At 34.9% G+C, this 25,979-nt stretch overlaps 1 long non-coding RNA gene across 1 annotated transcript; it reads right to left on the bottom strand.

The window, feature by feature from the left end:
• Positions 1-999: 999 nt before the first annotated feature.
• Positions 1,000-24,475, bottom strand: LOC145297848 (uncharacterized). Its single transcript, XR_013870344.1, has 2 exons — positions 24,083-24,475; positions 1,000-4,340 (listed from the first exon to the last, which is right to left on the bottom strand). It is a non-coding gene; the product is annotated as an uncharacterized LOC145297848 (long non-coding RNA).
• Between the last annotated feature and the right edge of the window lie 1,504 nt (positions 24,476-25,979).

Here is a 25,979-nt window from a genome sequence, read left to right as displayed (position 1 = left end):
AAAAGAAAACTATTTGGGCAGTTTGCGTAAATATATATCATTGAGCAAGGTGATATATAAATGTTATGACTAATAGGATATTGAGGAAATCGAGGGTTAATGTAAGAGAATAAGAAAAAAGATGGTCGGAAAAATTTCACACGAAAAAATTATATAATATATAAATGTAACATTATAACATGTGTTATGAAGATTATCAAGAAGTAAAACATGACTTTATTAATAAAATAAAAATAACCCGTTTCAGTTTAGTGAATTTACATACCCAGAACTAAATAATATCAAAGACTGAAAACTCTGATTCGGCCTAGCAATGATTTGACTAACTTTGTAAAATATTTTAACATAAAAACATGTATTCTTGGATAACCAAGCTGAAACACTTCAACACTGCTTCAGTGAAATTTCTGAAAAAACATAGATTCTTGCTATGTAAAAAGTTCTGATTTTTTTCACTTCCAACATATTAAAACGTTGCTTTTAAATAATTAAAAGAAAACGGAATTTTTGTTTTTACAAATGAAAAACAAAAGGAACTTCTGACGAAATAGTATAAAATGGAACACACTATATAAGACATTTTTATTTGGGATTTAATTATATCTTACACTATGAACTTTTGAGTTTTCTTTTGTTGTATTCTTTTATTGTGTTAGGCAGGTTTAATTAAATTCTTGTAAAGAAGTTTTTGGAAAGTGAAAGTGTGTAATATAGTGCATATACACACATAAAAAGTATGCATGAAAAAAGAAGGAAAAAGGAGACAAAAAATGCAATATGTGCTCAGAGAAAAAAAGTCGACATCAAAGGGAATTGACGTGTAAACCGAAGGGAGAAAGGAAGTCGATGTCAAAAGAAATGGATGTGTAAATGTGAAGGAGAAAAGTAGCTGCCTAATACCTGCATGCAGTTGGAGGAGGGAGAACCATGCCAGGTAAAATGAACATGTGACAATGGGAGAAATTTTTAAGCGGTGCTGAAAGTAATAGTAATAAATGCTTGTTAAAAAATGCCGACCTGGATTTTATTTTTCTTTATTTAAATGTAACAGCCATATTACCGAAGTTCTTTTAAGAATACACCTTTTACAGTTGCTGTTGTTCATAACATCTGGGTCTTCCTGAGAGTGTGTCTAAGTATTTCATTATTTAGTGCTAGTACTTTGTAAGATTTTAATAAAGCCATTTACTCACAACAATGTAATGTTTATATCTTTTAGAGGTGACGTCATTTTAAAAATATTCTTTAGTTCTTCATATGGTTTTATAATCTCCCCTTCTACTTTATTATGACAATAATCTTTTACAATAGTTTTGTCAAACAGGTTCTGTCTATATAATACTGTCTAACTTGAAGTTATTTATATGAATACATGCAAATTCTTAGAACAAGTCTATAACATAAATATAAACATCTTTCACGGTTTCCCCTGCATGAATTCTCATATGGTTGACTGATTTTTCTCACTTCACAATAATATTATTTTTCTCATGTTATAATTTTCTAATCGTTTTTTATTGTTAAGGGGATGAGGTGTCTTACTGGATGTCACACATTTTCCCACTATTTCAGTTACGCCAACAAAAATATCTTTTTAAAATTCTCACCGTTCCTTTGAGAGCACTTAATTGTGTTACTGTTGCACTTGGTTAATCGAGTATATTCAACAAGTAGCTTTTGAAATTATTTTTACTGTGTCTGGTTGCTCCCATAATAACTGGAGTGTTGGAGATCTTAAGATTCCAATTCCTTTTCATATTATACATAAGCCATTTGTATTTTGTTATCTTCTCCCTCTCAGCTCTGTTCAGTCCAGTATCGTTGGGGACTAGTATGTAGCAGTAGAGATTCCATAGTCAAAACAGTGTATGACTTATTTTCAACTGTTCTTTCTTGCATATACAGTCATTATTTGCTGCTACATTATTCAGCATTTTACAAATTTTCTTCATTGTGTCACATTGTATAATAGCTATATCCCAGCAAAACTTTACAAGTGGTTGCCAGGTGGTTCACAGGTGGTTTCATTAAAGTTCTGTTACCTACAAACACTCAGTAAAGAATTTGAGAACAAAATTTTCCTCTTCCTAATTCATTATTTATGTATCGTATATATTTGTTAGGTCTTATAGATTCCAGTACAAGAGTTTATCTGGTCTGGTCGCGTATCCAGCTTAATGTTGTTACTTGAGTTAATATCACTTCGTGAAGCTGCACAATTTCTCATGTGTCAATGTGGGTTAATCATATTGAGATAATACAAAATTATTTTTATATTTACTCATGGTTTATGTTAGGTAGAGTATCTTTATGCAAGGTTCTTCTGAACAACCCCTATACAGAGAGAACTGAGGCACTCGAGGATGGTGTTTAGTAATCATTCAAGCTCTTTTCTCGATGTGATTTCTCATAAGTCTTACTAAATTGCATTTTTTCAAACAAGCATATGCACACTCCAGAAGCATGTGGCTTTTCTCCAGTGTTAGTTCCATGTCTCACGAAATCATATTTTACAGAAAAAGAATATGCATATATTTAACACGAATCTGGCTTTTCCCTTTTTTTTGTTTTATTTTACTTCTGTTGAAGTTCTCAGAAATCAAGGGGCCCACTACTTGGAGCTAACACTTGAAATATATATGAGATACATAGATATTCGAACGTTCCATTAAAGTTCTTTATCTCTCAACCACTGAGTTAGAAAAGAAATTGAGAACAATTTTCCTCTCCCCAATAAACCATTTTCATATGTTGTATATCTTTTTTCTGGTATCTTGGTCTTACTGGATTCCGAGAAAGAATTTATCGGGTCTGGTGGAGTATTCAGCTTCATGCTTTTGAAGTAACATCACTTAGAGAAGGTGCACCATTCCTTGTAAAAGCTAATGTGAGTAAGCCATTGTGGGGAGATCTTATTTGGGCAGCGAATACTATGTGATTTTGAATATTCGATCAAGGTTTACTTCTAGGGAAAATAATCCTCATGCCAGGTTGCTCTGACAAATCCCTGTACAGAGAGACCTTAGATACTGAAGGAAAGCGTCTAGTAGGCATTCAAGTTCTCTCTCGTCTTCTCTTCTCGTTTTCTCCAGTGTGAGTTCTCATATGTCTCAGTAACGTTGATTTTGCAGAACAAGAATATCCACACACTTCACAAGAATGTGGCTTTTCTCCAGTGTGAGTTCGCATATGTCTCACTAAATCATAGTTAACAGAAAAAGAATATTCACATATTTGACAAGAATGTGGTTTTTCACCAGTGTGAGTTCTCATATGTCTCACTAACGTTGATTTTGCAAGACAAGAATATTTACACACTTTACAAGAATGTGGCTTTTCCCCTGTGTGAATTTTAATATGGTTCACTAAATTTGATTTTTTAGAACAAGAATATCCACACACTTCACAAGAATGTGGCTTTTCACCAGTGTGAGTTCTCATATGCCTCACTAAATCGTATTTGTCAGAACAGGAATATCCACACACTTCACAAGAATGTGGCTTTTCTCCAGTGTGAGTTCTCATATGTTTTACTAATGTTGACTTCATAGAAGAAGAATATCCACACACTTCACAAACATGCGGCTTTTCCCCTGTGTGATTTCTAATATGTACCACTAAATGTGATTTGGAAGAACAAGTAAATCCACATATGTTACAAGAATATGGCTTTTCACCAGTGTGAGTTCTCAGATGTCTCACTAAACGTGATTTTTGGGAACAAGAATAGCCACACACTTCACAAGAATGTGGCTTTTCCCCAGTGTGAGTTCTCATATGAATCACTAAAGTTGATTTTTTAGAAAAAGAATATCCGCACACTTCACAAGAATGTGGCTTTTCACCAGTGTGTGTTCTTATATGTCTCACTAAGTCGTAGTTTTGAGAACAAGAATATCCACACACTTCACAAGAATATGGCTTTTCCTCATTGTGTACCTGCATGTTTGAATAAAATTGGATTATCAACGTAGTTGTAGATAATATGACATCTTTGCTTGCATTGTATGTCTAAATTCAGATATTCACACAAATTTGAGAAACACAACCTAGTTTCCTAGAATATAGCATTTATTTTGTCTTGCGTCTGTAAGAGATATTTCTTAGTGCTATAGTTTCCCATACTGCATAGAATATTGTCTTTTTAATATAAATATTATCTTTAAGATGAGTGATTTTCAATATTATTTCAGAGAATGCTTAATTGTAGAATTCCATGAAATACATTCCACACAGATGTTTCTGTTGTCTTCCACATATAAGTCGATAATTCTCTATAGAATAATGTTTAAAGAAAATGGTAATCCATTAAAATACAATAATTGTTCAAGCAGGAACATCTGAAAATATAAAATAAATTAAATAAATATTTTTAGTATTGTCTTTCACCATTTAGTATTTTGTTAGTTTATTATTGTCAATATGGGATTGAACTCAAACTCTAGATAAATTTAACCTTAAAACTATATGAGACACATTAGAAAATGAATTAGATATCTTTTTAAGTTGACACCAATCGATACAGGTGTTGCTTATGTTATAGTCAGAAAATTATACCTAGAATTCACATATGATTTCATCATGCTGAGAACAACATAAACATTAATATATATGATTATAATTGACTTTTCTATCATATTCCCGATATGAAGTTCTGATAATAAGTAGTTACAGTTTCAGTGGTTCTTGAATCATTAGTGACATTTCAATCCTGACAGTGATTTGCATTATAATGCACATCAACTGCAAGTATAGGTATTGGAAGCATTTGATGAGTAATTGCATACTGCCATCTTATGATTTTCTCTTACATTGTGTGGGTGAGCAATTGTTGTCAAGTGGTGACTTTTAGCTCATTTTACACTTGAAACGATATGCACCCCCACTACATGGTCAACTGAAAATATCATGGCTGTATGTTTACAGGCACAAGGTTGCTTCTCAATTTATCTTTGTCTTACAACAAAGGCCTTTCAATATTCCTTACTCTGCCATCAAGTTTTTAAGACATCAGCATTTTAGGAATTCTCTCATCGTTCATTCTCAATACATGGTCTTAGCGGAACTGTGACTGCATGAGAAAACTATCAATTCCTGTAATATTACATTTGGAAAATAAGTCGATGTTTGTGATTCATCATAGAGAGAAACACTATATATTGTCCACAGACAATTCTTTTGGAAGACATTAAGTTTAATTTATCACTGATATGATGTCCATGTTTCTGATTCATATAATAATGTTGTTAACAAAGCAGCTTTGTACATATTGGTTGCATGATCAGATAAATAGCATGTGATAGGAGTTCAGATTTTTTTTCTATAATGACCTAGTGGCAAGATATTGAAACCGTGCATGATCAGGTTAATAGCATGTTTGCTAAATGCAGAGGTTCTGTTCTTTGCAAATAGAAAGAAAGCATAGTCACCCATGAAAATGAGTTTGTCCCTATGCAGGACAGCACAGAACTTCTTCAGAGCTATTTAGTGTTGGAGCATACAAGTTGACTAGTGATGCAAGTGTGTCACAATGAAGAAACTTAATGTCATAATCCAATGAGAGATGACTTTATGTAGAGATATTATTTTTGGCATTATCTGACCAAATGACAAACCCTACTACTGTACATGAATTTTGTCCACTTTCACCAGTACAGTAAAACACCTCCTTTTATTTTACTCATTTGAAAAAAAAACAGGAAGGTATGCCTAACTTAATGCCAAAATTTCAATGTTGTGAATTTTCAATACTAAAGCAAATAACAGTTTTTTTTTGTGCCTAGAGGCTGCCAGTAATAGTTTCATTTGCCTCTGTTGCAACCACCTCATCTTCTAGTGCACTTGTTAGAATTGCATGTCTTGAATAAGTAAATTTTTAATTTGTCTGAGAACTAACAAAAGGATTTGTTTAAAATGGTGAACGTTTATGTAAGACAATCAACATTTTTATAGTTTATTGTTCTGAGAGAATCAGTGCAAAAGTTTCACAGAAAAGAGGAGCAGCAGTCCATAAGTTGTTTTTATTTTTGTGACACAACCCCAGTTGCATATTAATTATTATAAAATCAATCCTCTATTGATTATTATATATTACAAAAAATAATTTGCCCAGTGGACTAATTCAAACTGAAAAAAAAAATAATAATGATGACAGCAGCTGATGATGAATGCCCTGGGATGCAAACAGAGAAATTGTTTGCGACGATTTTAAATCGTACTTCTTTTATTGTAAATTCAACTTAAATAATAATAAGTAATATGTAAATAATAACTTAAAATAAAATGGTGAGGTTCACTCGAGCTTGAACTGGGGATCATTCAGTCTGTAGTCGAATGCTCCACTATACTTCCAGATTATAATACATCTGTTTATTTTTTTAAGAAGAAATGATATGCTGAGATTTTATTATATCCCTTGGCCGGTATAACGGAAAATATTCCCCATAAAAAATATTCTTTTTTATCTAGAAAAGAGAAAAGTTATTTTTAAGATCGGATTTTTTCGATTTTCGATAATTATCAGATTAATTTATGTATAAAACATATTTAAGAACATTGCTAGACATATAAATTAGATTTGTGTGCAATTTGAAAAAGAAAGGCTGAGCCATTTAAGAACCTATAAAGAAAAAATCTTACACACACAAAGTGACTTTTAACTAAAATATTATATATATATATGTAGTGTTTCTCACCAAGAACACAAATGCAGGGGTTGTTTGAGACTTTATTCAGCCGAGACTCTGCCATAAGCATACGCATTCTGTTTTTAGCCCGAGCCGAAAGTCCCAGATTTTTCCCCGATGTCTGGCTATTATTGTCCCTCGTGTACATATGTACATCACATCTCCCCCCCCCCAAAAAAAAAAGGTCAGGGTAGACTGCCCTTGTGACACTTTTGAGGTCAAGGATTATTCTGCCTCAGTATATGACCATTAAAATACCTTTTCTTTTCTTTTTTTTTTCAAGATTAAGAAAAACTACAAGGTAATTGTTCAATCTTTAGTCAATCCAAATTAAAACGATTTGATGGTCTTATTGTACAGCCTGATTGTCATGGCTGGGATAATGGAGTATGTTCACTCACTTCTATATCTGGCTGCTTATAATCAGGCGAATTCCCATGTGTCAATAGAGTCTGCGGATGTGTGTTATTTTCAGTTGCCATATCTGAAGTCATGTTTAGTTCCGTGACAATGCGTTCTGAATTTTTTTCATTTGGGGATTGAGGTGCTAGCTCAGGGGTGCAACGACGAGACCTGATGATGACGAACCAACCGGCCATCCTGCAATCTGATTAGAAAGGATAAGGGAGATACTCTTTTAAGAATGTGACCAACCAACCACATGGGCCCTGAACCAAAGTTCTGTGCAAATACTGTTGGCCTTCATCAAATGAACACATCTGGGCAGATATATATATATTAGTCAATACGCTTTTATGGCGACTTATACTCACCAAGTTCACACTTTACAACAGGCATCTGCATGCATTTCATTGGGATAACCCTACCCAGGACATATACCACATACACCCTCTAAGTAGGCTGCCATTTGATCAGGAACCACTTATTTGGTATTAACAGCTTACCTCTATATCTGAAAAGTCATCCCCTATTTGCCACCTGGGGATCCTATAGATGTGAAATGGGCGCTCGACACAATATATAAATACCGGAAAGCCTTAAACACTACTTGCATTCCTTGGGCTACTTCATTTTTGAACTCTCCTCAGACCAAGTAAAGAATAGATACCCTGTAGCAGAAGATGAATACTGGTGCACATTTCAAATGACACCAGTTGTTTAACCTTGACATTGCCGTTGGTTGTTTATAAACACGTCAAATAGCAGACATGGTCGAATGTTCGCACTCAAGGTTTTTTAAAAATATATTTACAAAACTTTTTAAGATTAAAGGAAAAAATTTATATTTACAAAACATTTTTTTAATATTAAATATTTAAAAAACTTTTTTTCTATTTACACAAACCTTTTTTATGTAAGTAACAAAACAAACGTAATTTAACAAAATATATTTAAATAAACAGGTATCTTTCTGAGTGCGTTTTTGAATATATTTACAGAACTTTTGAATAAAACTAATAATAATAATAATAATAATAAAAATAAAAAGAATGAACTATATAAATAACAAAACATTAAAATCTGATAATTTCGGGCACTAAACTTGTATTTAATTTACCCTTGTGGAGAAGTAAGCAAATAGCATTTTTTGTAACTAAAAATAATAATTATAAAAAGATTTGCATCTTGTGATGTTACATGAAAGGACTGTCTCCTTCTTATCTAAGTAAGAAGAGATACTAGATAAGTGAAAATGATATTAGGATAAGGCTAGAATTAAACCCTGTAGGCAAGTGTTAAAGATAATGGAAAATGTAATGTTAGAAATTAAGTCCGTTGTTAATTCTATTAGAAATAGTTAAATATTGTTTATCAGAAAAAAAGTCAATTGCCCATTCTTTCAGAAATCTGGATATAAAATATGTCCGTAAAATGAATGCACAATGCGAGTTAAAATATATTGTTTAAAAATAGGTTAGAATTAGAATTGAGCATTCTCTGGTTTGCCAAAAGTTTGTTTGGACAAACATTTGTGAATCCACATGAAAGTAGTCACATTAGAAAACACACTGCTGACGTCATAAACAAAGGAGATTTCTTAATATAAGAATCTGAGGGTTCAAGGTTAGAATCAGTTAAGAGTTGATGAGGATCAGAGATTCAGAGCAGATCACACACGCTGATAGTTAGTTGGAGAGCAGAGCACCTTAGAAGCGAAGGGAGGAAAATAGACCATGTAAATCAAAGTGTGAATTCCTGACATCACTGATCGGTCGATTGAAGAATAAAGAAACCAACTATGTTTGTAAGTGTTGTCTCATGTCGTCATTCCTTACAACAAAAAGGTAAATGTGTTTTTATCAGCATCTTGTAACAACTTTTGTGTAACCCCTTCAAGTTATGGGACCTCCTCCATCATCAATAATGTATCACTCCTCCTCTAATATGTGTTATAAGAACTGTTGCATCATATATCTCCCAGTCCGTATTAATATGAAACCTCCAAGAATTGTCACAGTCGTCATCATGATGTAATATATATCTTCCCATCAGAATTGTCATCACCATTATCATCTGTTCTGAGTCCCCGTATTACAAGTCCCCATTGAATGTCCCAATATGTACCCCTGCTACACAACAGGGATACTACACTTCATCTTTATAAAAATAAAAGTTATAAAAGATATGTGAATAAAATATATTTTTTAATCTCGATTGTTTATACTTGTGATTTTATCATGCATAAAAATTGCCTCGGTCTAGAAGGATTTCTCCATTGACCACCTACATACATCGCACTTTAAATGAATACTGAATTGTATTAAAAATGTACAAAGAAAGATTAAAAAAACACACACTGTACATAAAAATTAATCTTGGTCGCAAAAATCTGAACAAGTCAGTAATTTTATATTTGTTTCTGGCATTAAAAATTTGGTTATAATAATTTTATTTAAAATTTTTTTAAATTATGTATTTTTTTAATTGACATCGTCCAAAATTTTCAGTTATAACATCGGTTTATTTATTTGGTATTATTTTATGAACTGCCCCAACATAGTATGAACATTCCACCAACCATCCCATGCTAAGAACGGCTTTCGTAATAAACATCCCCCAACCTCTCCATGTTAAGAACAGCTTTTGAGGTTGGGGTGTTCTGAAAGCTGTTCTTAACATGGGGAGGTTGGGGTATTTATAATACACTGGGGCACGTCGTAAAAATTTACCATTTATTTATTATTATTATTATTAGTTTTATTAAAAAGTTCTGTAAATATATCAAAAGACCTACAATAATATCAGTATATGAATATATAGGGAACATTTTGGTGTGACTGCAGTCATGGAAGCTAGCTGCTAAGGGTGGCATGTGCGAACTTGAATCCCGACCGACGGGACACAGAAAGGCGACTAATCAATAAGTTTGATCACGTCTTAATTTGCATGAATGAGACAATATAAGACCGGCAGTGAAAAGGTTGGCATCGAGTTGAGCCGAGTCGAGTTCTCGAAAACCAGACTGAACGTGTAAGAGTGGAGAATGTTGCCAAGAATCCAGTCCAGGTTTTTTTTCTATTAGAAGCTATTTCAGCTTTAAATATGGGGCTGATGCGGCCAAGATGAAATGGGAAATTTTAAATGATTCTTGTTGAATCTGGAAAATTAAAAGTTGCATTGAAAATTGAAAAGCGTTCTCAAATGGAGAATTGAATGAGTCATGTCAAACTGCGATGGTTGACGATATGAAGTGAATCGGACTTTTTTGTCTCTTTGTTTGTTTGTTATTGATTTCTTTAACTATCGTTGTCAAATGAACGTGTTGGAATGCGATTCGGTCTACTTGTATGTATTAAAGTCATATTTCAATGCACAATTTAAAATGAAATCCTGTTGTGTTGACAAGGAAAAAGGGTGTCGTTTTTAAATGATAGATTCATTTCAATGAAAGTACAATTTGAGTCAGATTTGTTTTTGAGGGAAAAGTCGTCACCATTAAAAGAACTAAAAATGTGATTCAGACGATTGTATGCATTAAAGTCGTCGTTTTTAAACGAGTAACTTAAAATGAAATCCTGCTGTTTTGAAAAGAAAAAAGTTGTTCTTAAACGAAAATTCTTTTATAAAAGTACAATTCAAAACAGATTTTATTGTTTGAAAAAAAAATGGTCGCTGTTAAAAGAACTTAAAATGTGATTCAGATGACTTGTATGTATTTAAAAGTTATTTTTCAATGCGGAATTTAAACTGAAATCTTGTTGTACTGAAAAGAAAAAAAACAGGTCTTTTTAAATGATAGATTCATTTTATGAAAGTACAATTCGAGTCGGATTTTATTTTGTTTATAAAAAAAAAATTCGCTGTTAAAAGAACTTAAAATGCGATTTGGACGACTTGTGTGCATTAAATTTGTTTTTCACCAAAGAATTTAAAATGAAATCTTGTTGTATTGAAAAGAAAAATGTGTCGTTTTTAAATGAAAATTATTTTATGAAAGTACAATCTGAGTCGGATTTTATTGTGTTTGAAAAAAGTCGTCACTCTTAAAAGAACTTAAAATGTGATTCAGACGACCTGTATGTATTTTAAAGTTATTTTTCAATGTGGAATTTAAAATGTAATCGTCTTGTGCTGAAAAAAGGTGTCATTTTTTAAATGAAAGAGTTATTTTGCTGAGAGTACAATTCAAGCCGGATTTTTTTTGTTTTGTTTTTGAAAAAAAAAAGTCGTCACTGTTAAAAGAACTTACAATGCGATTCAGTCAACTTGAATGTGAAGTCGTTTTTAAATGAGAAATTTAAAAATTAATTTAGCTGTGTCTAGCTGAGTATCGTGGGCTAGCTGTGTCTAGCCGAGTAACCCCACTTTTGCTAAGGAGTATCCGACAAAGACAGATACTACTTCCCTACCCAGTTTATGATCATGAGATCAGGGGGGGAGTGTAGGGAAAATTTTGATGTGACTGCAGTCATGGAGGTGGACTGCTAAGGGTGCCATGTGTGAACTCGAAACCTGACTGACGGGACACAGAAAGGCGACAAATCATCAGGTTTGATCGTGTCTTAATTGGCATGAATGAGACAATATAAGGCTGGCAGTGAAAAGGTTGGCATCGAGTTGAGCCGAGTCGAGTTCTCGAAAACCGGACTGAATGTGTTAGAGCGGAGAATGTTACCAAGAATCCAGTCCAGGTTTTTTTTTTCTATTAGAGTCTCCATTTACACTGGACATCCACAAATGCTTACATCAATATATTACATATGAAAGAGTCCACTGTGGAATTTCCACATGTTCTGCTAGTGAAGTATAATTTGATTGTTTAAAAAGACGGCTCAACAAGAACTTGTTTACATTGGACTTGAAGATTACAATGCTGTAGTCAGCTGAACAGAATTCCACTAGTGGATGGTTCTAGAAAAGAAGGTTTAGTCATAGAATTTGTGTTTAGATTTAGGCAAAGATAGTAAGTGAGGGAAATTGTTGATTTTGATTGTTGCTAGACAAGTGATTTTTGTGAAAGTTTCTCAAGAGGGGGAACCAGAGATTGAAGAGCAAAGAAGAGAAAAGGCAGGCTTACAATGTATGTTCTGTGGGAAAGAGCTTGCAGATAAGAAAGAATGGCATCACATACTGTTTCTAAGCATGTTTTTGACTCAAGGGAGCTGGTTTTGGACACTGTCCAGACAGCGCCTACCCAGATATTGCAACAGTACTTCATTTTAAGATGTATCTCATTCTTATACAAGTAGAAGATTGCAAATACATTATGAGACAGTAAAATGATGCAACAATTTTTCCGGCAATCTTGGCAACAGATTTCATGTAAGTTTTCCATTTCAGGTCAACAGTATAGGTCAGGTCCATAAACTTATCAAAAGAGAGAGCTTTTTTGAGATGAGAGCTATTCATATCAAGCAGGTGGGGATCAGAGCATTTATGATGAAAAGATAGAAGCTTGGCTTTCGATGTGTTAAAATTAACCATCCACCTTTTTCCACATTACACCACATACTCAAATTAAGAGTAGATTAACTTAGAGAAATCTTAGTCATAGTTGGAATTTGAAGTATTCCATAGATTGTAGTATTATCTACATATATATTGATGAATTTACTTAGAATGTGATTTAAATCATTGATGAAGATAAGGAAATGAGTTAGGCCTAGCATGGATCTTTAATCCATACCTACATAAATACCTTGAGCTTTGGATTTCTGCCTATCAAAGACTACTTGTAAAAACCTATTGAAGAGAAAAGATTCGAAGATTGAGAAAATATTTCCAGATATTTCATAGATGGAAATATTCTGAAGTAGACCTTTATGCTAAACCGTATGAAATGCTTTTGATATGACAGGAGCAATTTCTCTAGAGAGGAAAACCCTATCAGTAGATTTACTGATTCTATGTGAAATTACAGTTAGTACATTAGCTGTAGATCTCACAGGACAAAAACTTATTGCTTTTCACTTGTTACATATGGAGTAAACACGAGTTATCTCCCTTTGACTTAGTAACTGCCACTCTCACTCTTGACTGCAACCTCCCACTACCTTTGAGTGAAACTCTTTTTAGTAGTAAACTGCTTTGTTTCTATTCAATGTAAATAAATTGCTCGTTACGATACCACATGCATTTCGTCTCTTCAATGAATGTCTCACTAACAAATTACTAACATGATTCTAAATAATATTCAACTGTATCAACCCATAATAAAAAATGGTGTCAGGATAAAACATCGAACCATCAACACTTACAGCTGTATATCAATATCTTCTCGAAAAAAAAAAATTGAATTTTTACCACATCCAAAAGAATTAAATTTTTCTTTGGATAATCTCGGACAGGAATGGAAAACTTGGAAAAACTAATTTCAATTGTTCCTGCAAGCTACAGAGTCGGACAAGAAACCAGAGAAGGTGAAAACTTCAATATTGCTGACCTGTATAGGAAACGAGGGAAGGAAAATATATTATATGTTCAACTTTGAAAATGACGATGAGAAGCTAAACTTGAAAAAGTAATAGAAAAATATGACGTGCTCTGCCAACCAAGAAAAAACCTGATGTTTCTCACATATCAATTTCTCATTTGCAAACAGAAAGAAACACAGAGATTTGATGAGTACGTCAGGGAATTACAACAAAAGGCAAACAAATGTGAATTTGGTGACTTCACTGAAAGATTAATAAAAGACATTCTAATTTGTAGCGTTAATGACAACATGTTTAGAGAAAGAATGCTCAGAGAACCTTCACTGGATTTACAGAAGGCGATACAAGCAGGCCTGAGTGCTGAAGAAACGAAGAGACAATCCAAGATAATGCTACATGCGAAACAGAAAATATTTCAACAATTCGCAATCTGAAGAAAAACAAGCTCTCTTCCAACGTTATGTTCAAACGGGAAGACAAAAACCCCGCCAAAACACAACAATGGATTGAAACATGTACCTACTGCGCTGGGTCACATCAGAAAGGAAACTGTCCAGCATACAATAAAAACTGCACAAATTGCGGTAAAAAAGGACATTTCGCTCAAATGTGTTGAACAAAAAAGAACAAAACTATACAATGTCAAACATTCATACAATTCAGACCACGTGGAGCAAAACCATTTTAACATGGACGCCATATTGGAAAAAAATGTAGGCGCACTACAAACTGAGAAATGGAAAGTAAAGATTCGAGGCAACGAAACACTCATCAATTTCAAAATCGATATAGGTGCTGAAGTAAACATATTACCAACAAAAATATATAAAACTATTGAACCAAAGCCAGAATTAAAGAAAACGTCTATAAAATTAAACGGCAACAACTGCATGCAAATTCCCACGATAGGGAGCTGCATTATACAATTACAAAATAAAAATATAAAAATAAGTTCACATTTCATTGTGGCGAATACAAATGCAGTAATTGGTGTAGAAACAGTGGAAGAGCTAGGACTGATAAAAAGAATGCATGAAATAAACCAGATGGACATAGTATCAGACAGCGAACAAGAAATATCGGATACAGAAATGGACAAATATATGCATACCATTATAAAACAATACCCAATTAGCGACCAAAAACTCAATATATACCGTGAGGAAACTGGGAAAGACCCAGCACTAAAAATGTTCATGAAATATGCGACATCAACTTGGCCAGAAAATAAGGACATGCCACCCACAATAGCACCATATATGTCAGTCCGCGATGACATATCGGTCGTGAAAGGACATATTGAAAGGTACACAAATAGTGGTCCCAACTTCCCTAAGGAAGGAAGCCCTACAAAAAATCCATACTGGACATTTAGGCATGGAAAAGTGCATTGCAAGAGTGAAAGAGGTCGTATATTGCCCTAACATAAACAATCAAATAAAAGAAATGGTTAGCACATGCACACATTTCTAGATCACAGAAACCGACAACCGTCAGAATCACTAATACACCATGAAATACCCGTAACACCATGGACCAAAGTTACGACAGACGTATTTTACTTATATAGTAAAGCATATGTAGTGATAATAGACTATATGACAAGATATTTTGATATCCACAAACTTGATGACTGCAATTCAAGTACGGGGATCAATAAAATAAAGAACACCTTTGCAAAATTTAGCATTCCACAAATAGTGATTAGTGACAATGGACCCGAGTACCGATCATCAGAATTTAGACAATTTACTAAAGATTGGGATTTCAGGCATATCACAAGTCCGAACTACCCACAGTCCAATGGCTTAGCAGAAAGAAACATTCAAACAATTAAAAGAACATTAAAGAAATCGACAAGTAGACAACACCTATACCTAGCAATGTCAGCGTTATGGACTTCACCATTAAAAGATAAAACCCCGTCACCAGCCCAACAGTTGATGAAAAGAACGCTAAGGACAAATCTTCCAAATATCATGCATAACAAAACAATGAAAAACCATGAAATAAATAAAAAGTTCAAAGAACTACCAAAATTAAAGAAAGACAATACTGTCCATATTCTTTCCCCAAAAAAATGAAACCTAAAAGGTAAGATTGTGAAAAAATTAAAAGAGCCTCGTTCATATACATATGTAAAAGTGAAAATGTGTGTATCACATATAAATCGTAATATCTCTGCGTTAACAACAGAGCTCGCCTGTCTATTTAATTTGCTCGACTTCGGGAAGATAAATATTCAACATTTGTTCCTCGCCGCATGTGGATTAGGCTTTTTCGTATAATAAAAGCAACATTAATTCTGGCGGTATTTTTCCGGCCGACATCGCCGGAAATGTCTGAAAGCAATCAGCTTTGATCAATGTGGAAATATTTTCCTTATATCAGACAACAATTGCTATTCAAATTGGACAAGGGGAGCTGGTCCCCCCCCCCAACACACATCTTGTGAAAATAAAAATAAAAACCCCTCAGTCAAAGTTGACCTCATTAAAATGTGCACCTAAAAAAAGCGTTCTCGCAGTAAATGAAAAACCCCGCAGTCAAAGTTGACCTCATTAAGTCATAAAAACGTGCACCTGCCAAATCTAAGTAATTAAATAAATTCAAACATGTTTCCGTTTGTATGTCGCGGTGGCCCAATGGTTAACGTCGCATGATTTTTTTTCACACTTTGCCTCAAGGGTTCGGATTCGACCCTAATACTGACCTACCAAAACTTTTTTTTATTTTAGCCCCCCCCCCTGGAGTTTTGATTTATCTCCAAACACCCGGGCAACGCCGGGTACCTCCTGCTAGTCTATATATATAAAAGCGAAAATTTATGTATGTATGTATGTGTGTTTGTGTGTTTGTATGTCTCGCCAAAACTTTCCACACTGGTCACAAATTTTCACCAGATCGGTATCATTTTAAACTTCCAACCTTCGCCCAACAAATATCGAAAAATTGGCTAAAAACGGTTATTTTTTCGCCCTGAAATCATCACTTTTTTACAGGGGGGGGGGTCAGCAAAAACCCTCCTCTCATGACGAATTTGCTTCTACGCATGCGTCATACGACGTCGTAACCTGATTTACTTTAAATATTTGAAAAAGCGACACAATTTCGGCGACGTCATCTTAGCTCAGTTGCTTAGAGCGCGGCCTCATTATCTAAAAGTTTTGGGTTCGAATCGTGATGTGAGATGTCTTTTTTGCGATTTTTTAAATTTTAATATTGAAACAGAATTATTTAAGCCATTTTTCACATTTTTTTTGTTTTTATTTTTCAGATTTTTTAAACAAGTTTTAACGTTCGTTTTTCTGTTTTCCTTTGTTTTTTAGTTTAGTGTTTTTTACTTCGCTTATTCTTATGTTTTGATTAACACCCCCCCCCACCCCCCACCCCCGCCCGAGAACACACACCTCCAAACACTCAGGCAACCCCCGCTAGTATCTAATAAAAACAGAACAAGGAAAATATATATAGCGTAACAAACGTTATTTTAAAAACAAAAGAAAATCAAAAGTTTAAAGTCAGACATGACTATGAAAACATATTTAAACAAGAAAATAGTCAAAAACAAGCCGTATCAAAAACAAGCTCAGAAAACAAAATAATACTAAACTCCACAAAGAAAGGGAGACCAATTAAACGTCCAGCCTGACACAGAGACTAAATGAGAAAATTTAAAAAATAAAAATACTTTTATTTTTCAGTAAAAAAACCGGAGATGTTACATATGGAGTAAACACGAGTTATCTCCATTTGACTTTGTAACTGCCACCGTTACTCTTAATTGCAACCTCCCACTACCATTGAGTAACACTCTTTTCAGTAGTGCGTTTCGTCTCTTCAATGAATGTCTCACTAACAAATTACTAACATGATTCTAACTAAAATTCACCTGTATCAACTCATAATATAAAATCACTGGGTAGATTGTTTTTGCTATCGAGGTTGACAATTTCTCTATGTGACACAGATTCAAGCAACATACTTTCAGGTAATGCATCTTTAGCCATAGCTATTGGTGATTGAGAACGTTTCTTGTAATTATTAAAGAAAACAAGCTTAGTCTTAGCAGCATTGAATGTGACAATCCATTTTTGTCCCCATTCCACTACAGATTGGAGGTCTTCCTCTAGTGTTTCTACCATTTTCTTAGATATGTGCTCATTTGTTTTCCTCTCGTAGCCGTTATAGTGTGTGGTGTCATCAGCAAATATATCCATCTCAGAGATAATTTTATCAGAGAGGTCATTTATAAATATTAGGAATAATAAAGGTACAAGGATAGACCCCTGAGGTACACCCGCATTTATATCATATTGATTAAATGTATGACTATTAAAGACAAATTGGATTGTTCTCTTATTATAGAAGGATTTAATTATGTGAAGTATTCCTCTAGTGATACCATATGATCTTAGGCTTAAGTAAAATACTGGTAGAAACACACTCAATAAATATCACAGTGATATTTTTGCAAAATTTTGTTATTGTTGTTTAAAGTTAGCAGAAGGAAAGAGGAAAAAGATGAAACGAACAGAAGTCTTACCGCGTGTGTGTCGGGTGAGGTTCAGTGAGAGAGAGAGAAATCAAGATGGCCCCCATAGTTTTAAAAGGTGTGCTCTGGTGGAAGTCATGTCAATTCATACAAAGTCATGTGGGAGATATGTATAAAACGAGTTGATAGGTTAGGTCAGAGAGAGGCAGACAGACGAAAGGTGGTGACAGTGGTGATCTCAAACCCGGCGGTTGTTGGCTTGCAAAGATGAATTCTTTTTTCTTTAATTTCTTTAATTTTGTTGTCCTAAACCAGGAACACTTCAAGCTATTTTGGCAATGGCTACCGGCCTGAACAACATGATACAGCCGTTAAAGTGTTAAAGAAAGTGGACCTAGTGGCAAAGCTCCAAAAGATAGGTGACATCGCCACAGTGATAGTGTTGTTCCTGGAGTGTGACGCACTAGCCCTATATTTGGAGCTGAGCTTCCATGTACAGGAGGACGCTGAGACGATCATAGCCAGATTGATCCTGGCATTTGCGGAAGGGCCGTTTGAGGCATACAACAAATTAAAAGAGAAGAGGTGGGCGTGGGAATTTGTCGATGTGTACACAAATGAAGTCAAAAGATTGGTGGAACTAGTAGGAATTCGGAGACAGGTAGCGAATCATGTACCAAAGATGGCATTCATTACCAGGTTCCCGGAGGAGATTTCTAAGAGGCTGTAGCAGGTCCCAGGTATCGAGATTTTTTAGATGAGTGATCTGCTCCCAACTGCAAGAATATTAGTAAGCACCCAACCCTCTGGGCCCGTACGAATGGTGGCAACAGCACAGAAGGATGAGGGAATAATGGCGTGCTCGCAGCAGATGCCCAAGCATGAAATCATGGTGGAAGGACAAGAAGCTGTGGCCTTGATCGACACTGGCTGTACCACTACCATAGTGCACACCAGCCTTGTCAGAGGATGAAAAGGGAAGGGCAAAGTAGTGGCATTCGATGGATCATGAGTGAACTGTTGAGCGAGGAGGACTGTTACAATTGAAATTGAGGATCACCGGATGAGAGTACATGCAGGTGTCACTGATCACCGGGTGCCTGACGTCCAAGCAATTGTCGGAATTGATGTAATATGCCGACTTCCGAGGTGGTTCAATCGGCAGGGTGTGAGGTTTGGACTAGCTGGATGCGCAGTAACAGAGCAGATCAATGAAGGAATCAAACAGGTTGGAGAAAAGAAATGAATATCAATCAGTGATCCGGATTTTAGAGCAGAATTCGACGGGAATCAGTGGACATGGAAGAATGAACGACAAACGTTAACAAACAGGGTCTCAAAAGAGGAGTAAGAAAGGATTTTGAATGAGAAGTGGACAGATGGATTGAGGAGGGAATACTGTTGCTATGGATGAATGACATCAAATCGGGCATCTTGCCATTAATGGTTGTTTTACAACCAACAAAAAGGAAAGGTCAAACCAGTACTAGATTTCTGAGAAGTGAACCGACACGTTGAGTGCCATACTGGGGGGTGATGCTATAGATATATGCAGTGAGACCATCAGAGAATGGAAGCAAATGAACGGTGCCTCTACATTGGTCCATCTAAAATCTGCCTATTTGCAACTCCGCGTTGCCAAGAAACTCTGGAAGTACCAGTTGGTCAGATATAAAGGCAGAACCTACTGCCTTACGAGGGTGGGGTTCAGGCTGAACTCGGCACCCAAGATCATGTCAACCATTCTAAGGAAGATTCTCAAAAGAATGGGGAAAGGAGATGGTGCCATGAGCTCATATATTGACAACATCCTCATGAATGGAACTCTGGTGACTGTAAAGGTCGTGGTTCACTTGGAGAAGTTTGGGTTGGTCACCAAAGCACCGGAAGAATTGGATGGGGGAGTGGCTTTGGGACTAAAGCTGAAACAAAATGCATCGGGTGGCCTGGAGTTCTGAAGGAGAAACGAGATCCCACAAATGAAAGAAGGGCTCAACAAGCGGAAGCTTTTTTCGATATGCGGCAGGCTAATTGGGCATTACCCTATTGCCAGCTGGCTTAGACCAGCACAAAGCTACATCAAAAGGCATGCCAAAGGTAGAGTGGGAGGAAGAACGACCACATTGATTGAAGAGGTCCTGAAAGAAGTGGGAAAACAAGACCTAATTCGGGGAATGTGGAATATGCCGTGAACACTGGATGGAGTCGTGTGGTGTGATGCAAGCAGTATTGTAACAGGGGTTGTCTTGGAAGTGCATGGAGTGGTTCTGGAGGATGCGGCCTGGCTATGGAAGAAGGATGATGCTAGCCACATTAATGTAGCAGAATTGGATGCAGTTACCAAAGGAGTGAATCTGGCTTTAAAATGGGGACCACATAACATCTGTGTGAAAACAGACTCTGCCACTGTATTTGCTTGGCAGAAATCGATGATTCCATATGACAAAAGAACAAGAATGAAAGGGGCAGCAGAGATGCTAGTGAAGCGCAGGCTCAGGATGCTAGCTGAGCTGATGCAGGAGTTTTCTTTGAAGCTGCGCATAGTCATGGTTGCCTCTGAGAAGAACAAAACGGATGCTCTCACAAGAGTGAGAAAAAGCTAGCTTGTGACAACAAAAGAGCATATTGCTGCAGTGACTCATCTGGATAACTCTGGGGTGCAAGAGTTGCAGAATCTGCACAATATGGGGGTAGAGAGGTCATTGTACCTGGTGAGAAAAGTGATCTGAGTGTCCCAAAGGAACAAGTGAAGCAAGTGATCAGGACTTGTGACAAGTGTCAGTCAACTGACCCTGCTCCAAGGGCATACAAAGCTGGAGAACTAGGTGTGACTAGAACCTGGGAAACACTCACAGTTGATGTCACCCATTACAGGGGTGGGCTTTACATGACGATGATCGACTGTGGCCCCAGGCGCTCTGCCCTACGGAAAGACTGCGAGTTGTAATGGGCAGTGAAATAGCAGCAGCCTTTGATATGGTGTTTCTGGAGCGCGGTCCGGTGCAAAAGCTTCTAACCGACAAGGTACTGCATTTAGATCGGCAACAGTTGTGGATGTGCTAAAGAAACGGAATGTCCATCAATTCTTTAGAGCTGCCTATAGACTCAGTGGAAAAAGGGATTGTGGAAAGAAACCACCGGACAATAAAGGCAGTGGTAGAGAGAGGGAACACCTCACCTGAGCAAGCTGTCTATTGGTACAATGTCGTATAAATCGGGGGCAAGAGCAAGGGATAGTTCCACACCTGTCAATATTCAAATACTCCTGGAGGCATCCTAGGATTGAGTTGGCAAGCAGGGAGACGGAGACAACAGAGACCATCAAACTCGGTGATGAAGTATGGATGAAGCCCACAGGGGTGCGATGTACCACACAGTGGAGCAGAGGACGCATAATCGGGAATAGTACTAGCAACAACATTGCGGTAGACCTAGTACCGAGACATATTCTTGATATCAGGTCAATCGAAAATGAAACAGTAGAAAGTGATGTGCAGCAGGAGGATGGCGAGATACCTCAGAGACCAAGTAGGGAAAGATGACCGGCACAGTGGATGAGGGATTACGAAATATGATCCACAGATCAGGGAGGCATATTTTTTAAAGTTAGCAGAAGGAAAGGAGAAAAAGAAAGGGGAAAAAAAGATCAAATGAACAGAAGTCTTACCACGTGTGTGTCGGGCGAGGTTGGGTGAGAGAGAGAGAAATCAAGATGCCCCCCCCCCCCATAATTTTAAAAGGTGTGCTCTGGTGGAAGTCATGCAAAATCACATGAAATCACGTGTGAGACATGTATAAAAGGAGTTGACAGGTTAGGTTGGAGAGAGGCAGACAGACAAAGGTTGGTGACAGTGGTGATCTCGAACCTGGCGGTTGTTGGCTTGCAAAGACAAATTCTTTTTTCATTTTTAATTTCTTTAATTTTGTTGTCCTAAACCAGGAACACTTCAGTTATGCTCCATTATATTTTACGGTATCTTTTGTTTATTAAATTGTTAGGTGAAAATACAGAATAGTTAGAACATGTAATACATGATACATGTACCCCCCCCAAAAAAAAAGAAATATAAGAAAGCAAAAACGAACATAGTCTCCCCCACTCCATAAAATTAGAAACTGTGAACCATTACATCTTGTTGATTATTAACTTGTCATTAATCGGTGCTCAATTCTACGGTGAATATATATAGGAAAGTGATCCCCAGTCTAAAATCTTAAATATTTATTATTATTTTAATTCCTTTTTGCAAATATTTTATTAAGATTTTTGAAAAGTAGATTTGCATTTTTTAGACGGTAAACTATGTTGGGTTAGGTTGTAAAGATTTACCAATATTTTTTCCTACATTAAGTTTCTGCTGTTAGTTCTGCTATCAATTATTCTTAGAATCAATTATAAATTGGACGCTGCGTAATGATAGTATTTCTTAAAAATAATTGTTGTTGTTGTCGTTTTACTTTGGAATTTTAAATTTTAGTTTCTACTATAAGGCGATGGCCAATAAATAGGTGCTCATTTTATGTAAACTTTATAAAAGAAAGTGATCGCCATTCTAAAATCTAGGCACCGCCAAAAATGGCCGCAAAATCAAGTTGTTGTTGTTTTTTAAAACTAAATTACATTTATTAAAATCCATTATTTCTGAGTAACTTTTTTTTTCCAGAAAGATAAAACCCTGAATTTTATCATATAGAAAACAGAATAATGTAAAACTTTTTCTACTATTTTTAATTCAATTTTAAATGTTAAATTTTCCCAAAAAGTTAAAAATTGACATTTTTTGTCTTGCACAAAAAACGTACTTAAATATTAAAAAAAAAAGGGTTTTTGAAATAATTAATTTATTTATTGTCTAACTAAGATTTAGGATGATTTTCTAAGAGAATATGCAAAATATTATAATATAAGTACCTGAATTTCAAATAATTCCACTTATTCATATAGGTAACCAGATATTTCGCGTCGTCGTAGAGTTCAGATCGACTCTGTTTACGTTTTCTTTTGATAAGAAGAAAACTATGGAAGACCAAACAGGCCAAAAAAACTTATTTTTCAGTGACGAAAATTTCAATGTATTATTAAGCTGAGGCTGGCCAGTACCAGATGGGTGACCATTTGTATGAGTTTGGTTTTTAATGTGTATGTGTGTGGGGGCCAGGCTCCCCAAAATGGGGGGGGGGCAATTTAAAGCAGAATAAAAAAAAAATTATTTCAGCGCGTTTGGTCCACCGTAGTCGAAAGGCGGCAAACGTTTTCAAACGAGATCGAAAAAAATGATGCTATTTTTAACACAAAGGGCACAATATTTATCGAATTATTTTTTGTATCGATTATTCAAAGCATGCCCTGTTTAATAATGGTCATGCATTATTCGGCTCGCTAAAAAAAAATTAATTTATTTATCAAAAATTTTAAAATGGCTTTTTTCGTATAAATATTAAAAAAATTTTTTTTTTTGTTTTGCTTAACTTAAATTAATTATTTTACTTAACATATTCACCGAATTTCACACTTCAAAACTCAAAAGCGGGATAATTAAACACAATCGAAGTTCTGATATTCAGGCGTCAAAATAAGGTATGCAAACAATTTTTTTTTTTTTTTAATCTATAATTCTGTCCGTTACAACAACACAATATGTTTTGTTCAGTTTCAGATGATTATTTTAAGCATATTTGTTCCCACTTCAAAACAAGGGGGGGTTTGTAAGCAAAAAAATATATATATATAAATATCGTTTATGAAAAATAAGTACACTGTTATAAAGTTCATTCTTCTCCTAATAATCGCTGAAAATTTCGTATTGATCGGATAATTACCTGATTTTTGGTAGATTTTTAAAAAGACGGTCCGTCAAAAAGTACTGACCTGCCCCCCCCCCCAGTTTTGGCGGTGCCTACTAAAATCTAATCTCTGCTCAGAGCACAATAAATTTAGATCATCGTAACACGGTGTAATCATTATTTCGTTCTGTTATCCAAGTAAATGTAGTTATCTCTCTTACATTTTTACCATATTCTGCAAATGCTCTAAAAAGATACTAAATTTGTGAAGTAATACTTACCCTTTTGATAAAACTTGCGGAAAATGCTGTTTTACTAGAGCGGAAATTTTAATTTCTTTTCGTTTATAATTCGGTATATTTTTACATTACGTCCAACTCATCGTTCACATTCGACATGCCAACTTTTATAGGTTTTCGTGTATGCTAACAAGGTTGGGGTGTCTATTCCAAAAACCGTCCTTAATATGGGGTGGTTGGGGTGTTTATTCGGAGTAAGCATACCCGATAACCCACTAAAGTCGATATTTCCAATGTGAATGGTGAGTAAGACTTATGTAAAAAATAAATAAATACCAAAAAGGTATACCAAACTGACTTTTTTTTCCGTTTAAATATTAAACCATTTCAGTTTGGTTAATAAAATTAGTAAACTCCTATTTCCAGCCTCGTTCTGAGTTCAGGAGAACGGCGTGTCTAATACCGGTGTCGAGGGAAAACCTAACCCTTTTGAATAAGGTACCGAGTTGTTAATTTCGAACAACAGAATTAAAAAAAGAATCAGTTCATATAATTTTCGAACATTTATTACTATAGGGAACAGACCTTGAAAAAAAAAAATAATTAAACGGTTAAAGGATTAGAATGTTTATAAAATTCAACGGTTCAAAAAAAAAAAAAAAATTGGATTATTTTTAGATTAATTAAAAAAAAAAAAATTAAATTAAACAATTCCAGGAATTAGAAGCTTTTAACTCTTTACTCTTTTGAATCTCAATGTTTCGTCTGCCTTGACAACTGCCTTGAAATCAGCTGCAATAACAACCACCACTGCTCAGGTTAATGGTGATTATTAACTACTCTAGATGTGTCAGAAATTTCGTGAAAATAGTGAATAATTCCACCCATCTTTCCAAGCTTATAACTCCTCGAAAGATGTAATTCAAGCCCTAATTTTTTTTCAATTAAAGGAGCAAGGACCAAGGTTTCATTAAAAAAACAAAACAAAAAAAAAAACGTGTTTTTTTAAAAAAAAAAAAAGGTTTTAAACTTCGGACTTTACAGGTAAATTTCTAAAAAACAGTACTTTTTTTATTTTAAATTTGACTATATTATTTATTGACCTTTTCTCTTCAATTTGTGATACATAAGACTTTGGTACATAAATTAATTATTTACTTATAATAGACATTTCAAAATGGGAGGTGTGAATTATTCGACCCCCTGTCTTTCCAAGCTTATAACTCCTCGAAAAATGTAATTCAAGCCCTAATTTTTTTTTTTCAATTAAAGGAGCAAGGACCAAGGTCCCATTTAAAAAAAAAGAAAAAACAAATAACGTGGTTAAAAAAAAAAAGGTTTTAAACTTCAAACTTTACAGGTAAAATCCTAAAAAACACTACGGTTGTTTTTTTTTGTTTTAAATTTGAATATATTATTTATTGACCTTTTCTCTTCAATTTGTGAGTAAATTAATTATTTACTTTTCGGTGAGTAAATTAATTATATACTTTTTAACAGAAACTTGAAAATGGGGGGGCCTGAATTAAAAAAAAACGTTTGTCTTAAATATTATATTCGGTTTATTGGAAAGAACATAAAATTTTACATTGACCCTGAAAATATCGTAAAAATAGAATCAATAGAAAAATTTTGATAGATTTTTAAATTTTAAAAATTGAAAAATATTGAGTTCGGAAAATTAATTACTGTTTTTTAAAAAAATATATATTTCTATTACTTTTAAAACAACTTTAATAGTTTATTTTGGAAGTATGTGCCAGTTGACACGGTTAAGATTCGGATTAAAAATTGTTATAAAAATAAATACAATTTAGGCGCGCAGTATGATTATGATTATGTTGGCGTGTGAAAAATAAAAAATAACTCCCACGCAAATTCCGGCGTGGCTTTATATATTAAATCGACTCAAAATGAGCGGACGTAGTACAGAGCACCC

The sequence above is a fragment of the Euprymna scolopes genome, chromosome 18 (genome assembly GCF_053919585.1).
Source record: "Euprymna scolopes isolate OS-2025 chromosome 18, ASM5391958v1, whole genome shotgun sequence".
Classification (NCBI taxonomy): domain Eukaryota; kingdom Metazoa; phylum Mollusca; class Cephalopoda; order Sepiida; family Sepiolidae; genus Euprymna; species Euprymna scolopes.
The sequence above is the reverse complement of the archived record's forward strand: the minus strand, read 5'-3'. Positions and strand labels throughout refer to the sequence as shown.